Raw genomic sequence first — 6,945 nt, 5'->3', positions numbered from 1 at the left:
GGTGTAAATCTTGGGAGGTATTTTTGTCAACTTACACATGTTCTCTCACTTGCTGTTTTTCAGCAACAGTTGTCGACAACCATTCACTTCCCCATCACCACCAGCATAATAACCATAAGCCCCATCATTGGAACTCCTTTCCCCCAGCGAGGGAGTTTTGATGCCAGCTGCCCTAGCATTGGGCTGTCATCAGCATCTGGCTCCGATGAGTATACCCCAAACTATTCAATAAAATTCCATATTGCATTCTGTCTTTGTTGTCTATTCAGTTTAGCCTGTGTTCTGCTTCTGTTAGATAGTTACAATTACAACGAAAACAAATCTTAGTCAAAACGTTTTCCGTATGTTGTCGATGGCTGGTTACATATGGTAGTAATGACTGGTTACACTTTGCAACGTTCATTTTGCAACACTTTATTGCTCAAAGAACAACATGTTAAACGGATTAACAGGAATAGGGTATTATCTATGACGTATGATATGACCAGAGTAATACTCCGAAATTACCCTAAATTGAACTCCCACTCTAATCTAAATGGTTAGGAAAATGTGAAGTGTTCTTGAAGCAAAAAGGCAAGACATTGTTTGATTTGCTTCTTTTGCTCCGACAACAGCTCGAATGTTAAAAAGACAGATGAGCTCAAAATGGCAAAAGGTATAAAACCTGAAAATAATTTAGGAGCATTTGTCTGTTCTCTCTTTGTTTGTCCTAACAAGACTTGACACTTGACATTTCAATACCTTTTGAGGGGAAAATGCAACTTTATGATACGAGGGCGCATTATTTATTTATTCGCAGTGCATTGCTGACGCCGTCCGTTTCAATTTCATCTGTATGAAAATTAACCGAGAACATTCCCTGGTCTGGTCTGAACTTTTCTCCTGCTGCTGTTGCGAGTTTACTGGAGTTGAACACTGGCAGATCCACCTTCAGGGGCAGTGAAAATTGGTTCTACTGCATGGCACTGTGCCATATAGTGTAGTACTACCACAGTAGCCAACTCTACACAATCTTATCTTTACTTCTATAAATTGCTAGTGTTGAGTGCAATTTATGTTCTTGCGTCATATACCTGATGATGAAAGTAAAACACGCTTAATTGGCAGTTAAAGTGGTACCTTACGTGTCTCTTCTGACAGGGTAAAATGCCTCTAAATACACAGTCAAGGTAAAACGTTTCAAAATTCATTTAAACCTCATAAAATGGATATAGAGGGCATTATTAGGCTGGGTATGCCTGTTTCTTATTGTCAACGTGCAAGGCCTTTGATGCCATTATCTACGCATTCCATGAGCTATCTGTACAGGTTTCGAGTGTATTAGCCTATATACCGTAGGCTAAACACGTTTATTATATTTGCCAGGGCTGTACTGTCACACACAAAAAATACCTTTAAGATCACATTTTCATCAACTTATCTACTATGAGCACAGATTGTTGCAGAATAACAATGTAATCTAACCAACATTTGCATTTGAGCTGAAACTGATGCATTTAAGCTAACTTTTTAATAAATGAGTGGACAAGTAATCAGAATGACAGTGTTTTCAGTTAACAACAGCAAAAAGACAGGTAGAATGTATGACAAACAGTCCAAAGTTGGTATAAATAGTTGTGTATGCATATAAACTGCACACATGGGTAGGGTGTAAAATACATGTTATGTGGTTGAATAAAGTGCAACTGTAAAACTAAAATAGGAAGGCTATTTATAATCCCAATGTATAACCTTACAGAACAGTTGCAATAGGAATAGATGTATAGGATTGACAGTAAAAGACTTAATGTACACTTCTGTGCATAATCCTCTATGACCCAGGCAAGCACACCAATGCTTCTGTGTAGCACCCTCTTCTGGAAAAAGCAGCAATGTGCAGAATTATAGCATTTAGTAGCTAGTATCACCAGTACAAGCTACTAAAAGCTACTAACTATAGAAATAGGGTCTATATAAAAAACAAAAATGTTTTCTCAGTTGGTGATTTAAAAAAATACACAAAAAAAAAAATGAAAGAGCAGAACATTTAGTTTGGGGAGGGAGGGAGGTCACCTCGAAAGACACAGAAAATGTATTTTATTTATCGTTTTGGGGCGTAGTTTACATTGATAGTATTTTGCTTGGCTAAACAGCGCCCGTTTGGGAATTTGTTTGGGAATGTAAAATAAGCAGAAGACCTGAGACCACCAGCTAAACGATTTTAGGACATTCCCCAAAATGTAGGTATACTCTTAAGGAGCCTACCGTTACTCCTTAAGATCCAAGGATTATATTTATTACATTCATAGGTAACTGGCTCTGCCAGACAAAACAGCCAAAAGCTCATTCTAAAGGTGAATTGATTCCCAATTGCTATACGGTTTTAGAAACATAAAGCCCTTTACTTTCATGCCACATCGAAATAATTTCACAAAAGCAAAATATACACTTACTATGCACTGTGTTAACCGACTTCACAGTTGCAGCAGACATTATCTTTCAATGATCAAGTTTACATGCGCACAGTATTCCAGATAGTAACTCATACCCCGCTTAAGGTGTTACTCGGGAGCTTTTTACATGCACCTTTGATAACCCGCTCATAAATATCCCTGTATCTATGAATAAACAGAATATTCCTCATTTAAATAGATGGGTTATAAATGGAATTGTAACTGAAATATGAACTCTGACTGTATGCCTATAATTAGGCTGTTGAGTAATATACACTGAACGAAACATGTAAAGTGTTGGTCCCATGTTTCATGAGCTGAAATAAAATATCCCAGAAATGTTCAATATGCACAAAAAGCTAATTTATCTCAAATGTTGTGCACACGTTTGTTTACATCCCTGTTAGTGAGCATTTCGCTTTTGCCAAGATAATTAATCCACCAGACAGGTGTGGCATATCAAGAAGCTGATGAAACAGCATGATCATTACACAGATGCACCTTGTGCTGGGGAAAATAAAAGGCCACTTTAAAATGTGCAGTTTTGTCACACAACCCAAAGCCACATACTGTATCTTGTAAGTTTTGAGGGAGTGTGCAATTGGCATGCTGACTGCAGGAATGTCCACCAGAGCTGTTGCCAGATAATTGTATGTTAATTGCTCTACCATAAACTGCCCCCAACATCGTTTTAGAGCATTTGGCAGTACGTCCAACCGGCTTCACAACCGCAGACCACGTGTGACCACGCCAAATCCATAGATTAGGGCCTAATACGTTTTCTTCAGTTAACTGATTTCCTTAAATGAACTGTAACTCAGTCAAATCTTAAATTTGTTTGCATGTTGCATTTATATTTTTGTTCAGTAAAGATTACTAATGCATTAATTCTATTGATGTAAGACATTATTCTGGTAAGCACAACTTTATTTAGTCTTCTGTGGGAACAAGTTATGATAGAAGAGAAGCTACTGTACATGTATCAAACTATAGTTGACAAACAAATGGCCTGCCAAATGTCGGAAATTATAATGTGGCCTAGCAAATGTTGGAAATTATAAGCAGAAAGTTGTCTAAATTAGGGGTAAAAGTAGCCAGTAATAAATTATAGTAAATTCATTATAGCAGGCAAAATTATTATGTTGGATTGAACTGCGCAGTTAACCTGCTTTTTGAAGTGATTTGTTTGACAATCAGATGAAAACATCATCGCACAACATCCATGTGAAACTGAGCCTGCGCAGACTGCATTAACAACAGTAAACAGGATAAGATGTTTACATGCAACAGTATCCTGTTTTAGATCAGCATATCCCAGGCATCTTATCCCGGTTCTTCATAACCGGGATACAAGCTTTTTCGAGTGATTGTAAATGAGATATGAGGCTTATACAGTATGTGTCAACTCAAAAACAGAATACTTGAGTATCCCGAACAATAACGAGATATTGGTGTGCATGTAAATGTGGACACTGACAACACGTTTCTGACGGCCATCATCCATCACGCACAGGTGTAGCATGCTAGATAACTAATTATGCCAGGTGGTCCCTCTGACTTCTGTAAATACATGCTGTAACATGGATATATGGCTGTGTGGGAACAGTAACCCCCGCATAGCCGCGGGAAGTAGGGGTGCTGAGGGCGCTACAGCAACCCCTGAAAAATCTGAATTAAAAAATAGAATTTTTCATGAAAGTAGTGCACTGCGCTTTTAATAGTCCTTTATTAGCGGAACATTGGTTGGAAAATATGGGAATATTTTTGCCAAGATGAGGAGAGCTGAAGAAGAAAGTGTAATTACAAAGATCACCTCTCTTGTTCAAAAGCCTGTTGAAAGTCTCTCAGAGGAGGACAAATCTGTTCTGTATGAGCTACACCACAAGTTGGACGATATGTATAAACTGAAAGTAGAGGGAGCCTTTGTCAGATCTAGGAAGAAGTGGCTAGAGGAGGGTGAACAAAATTAATCTTATTTTTTCAGGTTAGAAAAATACTACTCTAAAAATAACACAATTCAACAATTAAATACTAATGTTCTCATCACAGATCATCCCAAATTAATCTCTAACTTTAGTTATAGTTCTAAGTATTGTGATGTTACCTCAACTCTTTTTTTTACTCTCTGGGGGATGTGAAATCAATTGGGGAGGCTGAGAGGGAACAGTGTGATGACCCTATTATAGTTGAAGAGATCATTTATTCTATTGAACACCTTAAAAATAATATGTCTCCTGAGACTGATGGTATATCTGCAGAGTTTTACAAAACATTTTCTCAACATTTAGCCCCATTTCTGTTGGAGGTCTTTTCTGAAAGCATTGCAAATAATGTTCTCCCTCCCAGTTTGACTCAAGGTCTGATTACATGAATCCCTAAGCCCAAGAAATACTTGCTTCTCCTCGATAATTGACATCCAATCTGTCTGCTCAATAACAACTACAAAATATTAGCCTCTATATTTGAAAAAAGAATGAAGGCAGTATTGGACTCAATTATAGAAGAAACCCAACCTGGCTTCATGAGGAATAGACATATAATCTAATAATATCCGACTGGTGTTAGCCTTATTGACTATTCTGATCTAATCTTCGAATATAGTTTTATTGTCTTCTTAGACTTTTATAAAGCCTTCGATACAGTGGAACATAAGTTTATATTTCTCTCCCTTGAGAAATTTGGTTTTGGGGAATTATTTTGTAGTACTATTAAAACTCCTAATATGAATGGCAACAGTTCCATTAAATTAAAGCATGGCACTTCTCCCAGATTTGATTTGAAAAGAGGAATTAGGCAAGGTTGCCCAATTTCACCTTACATTTCCCTGCTTGCAACCCAACTTCTTACAAGTTTTGTTAAATCCAGCGATATAAAAGGGATCTCTGTCGCTGACAGAGATATTATCATAAGTCAGCTTGCAGATGACATCACCTTCTTTTTCAAAGATGCTGACCAGATTTCTAGAGCAGTCGATAAATATTTTTTCCAAAGCATCTGGTATTTGCCTAATCTTTAATAAGTGTGAATTGTTTGTTGTTAACGACTGTGTGATGCCCTCTATATGCAATATTACAGTAAATAAAAAAGTAACATACCTTGAGATTAACATTTCTAAGGATCAACAGGAAAGATGCTCATTAAATGTCATATTATAGAAAAAAACTAAAAGAAGTTGAACCATTGGTTGCAAAATGATTTATCCTTGAAAGGTTGAGTATTGCTTTCTAAAGCTGAAGGTATCTCCAGACTTACCTATGCAGCCCAGTCCCTACATCTTGACAACAAAATAAGTAAAGCAGTTGCTTTTCAACTTCATCTGGAAAAATCGTGAACATTATATTATAAAATCTTTCGTTTTGAACACATATGTGTTATGCAGGTGAATGAGGACCCAAAAGCGACTTGGCGAAAACAGAGTCTTTATTCCAATAAAAGGCAAAAGCAATCTCCTGGACAATTAAAGACGAAAACAAAACATGAAAAAACTTAAATCCACTCGTAGTGACGAGGACAGACTGGAGACTCGACCATTGACTGCAGGTTGCCTCGGGAAGGCACCGACCGTAGCAGACTTAGACACCTGCTCACACGCAGCATCTGAAGGAGACAAGACACGACAGGGCGAGACAATGACACAGCACAGCGAACATCATATAAGGATCCGACAAGGACAGAAGCGGAAAACAAGGGGAGAATTAGGGACTCTAATCAGAGGACAAAATAGGGGACAGGTGTGAAAAGACTAAATGAGTGAGTTAGGAGAATGAGGAACAGCTGGGAGCAGGAACGGAACGATAGAGAGAGGGAGGGGGAGAGAGAGGGATAGAAAAAGGGAACGAACCTAATAAGACCAGCAGGGGGAAACGAACAGAAGGGAAAGCATAATGACAAGACAATATAAGACAAAACATGACAATATGAATATGGTGGTCTGAATTTTTTTGATTTTCCAACTTTGAATAATACTTTTAAGATAAATTGGACTAAACATTTCTAAAATAATCCTAATTTAATTTGGAATTTCATCCCTCATTACATCTTCTCCCGTTTTGGTGGCTTCAATTTTATGTTACTTTGTAACTATAACATTGATAAGATTCCTTCAAAATGATCTGCTTTTCATAGACAAGTATTCTTAGCGTGATCATTAATATATAAACATCATTATTTTCCCAGCATGGGTATTTCATTTGGATGGATATTTTGTATAGAAACAATTCTTTATTTTTAAAGAACTGGTAAGTCTTTAAAAATAAGTAAAAAATGCTGGTAAGTCAACTTTTTAATGCAGAAAGATTGTTACTTAATCATGACGAATGTTTATCTCGTTATAATATTCCTGTTACACATAGAGAGTTTGCCATAGTTTTTGATGCTATTCCATCTGGAACTCTCATGTTGTTTAGAGGTGTAACCAGACCTTCTTGAACTACCCTTGCTTAATCCAGTTGACTCTCCAATAGGAATAATGTGTTTCTCCTTGCTCCCTCAGAACAACAGATCTATACGTGCT

This window comes from Oncorhynchus gorbuscha, linkage group LG15 (assembly GCF_021184085.1).
Source record: "Oncorhynchus gorbuscha isolate QuinsamMale2020 ecotype Even-year linkage group LG15, OgorEven_v1.0, whole genome shotgun sequence".
In the NCBI taxonomy this organism is placed as follows: Eukaryota; Metazoa; Chordata; class Actinopteri; order Salmoniformes; family Salmonidae; genus Oncorhynchus; species Oncorhynchus gorbuscha.
Note: the sequence above shows the minus strand (reverse complement) of the source record.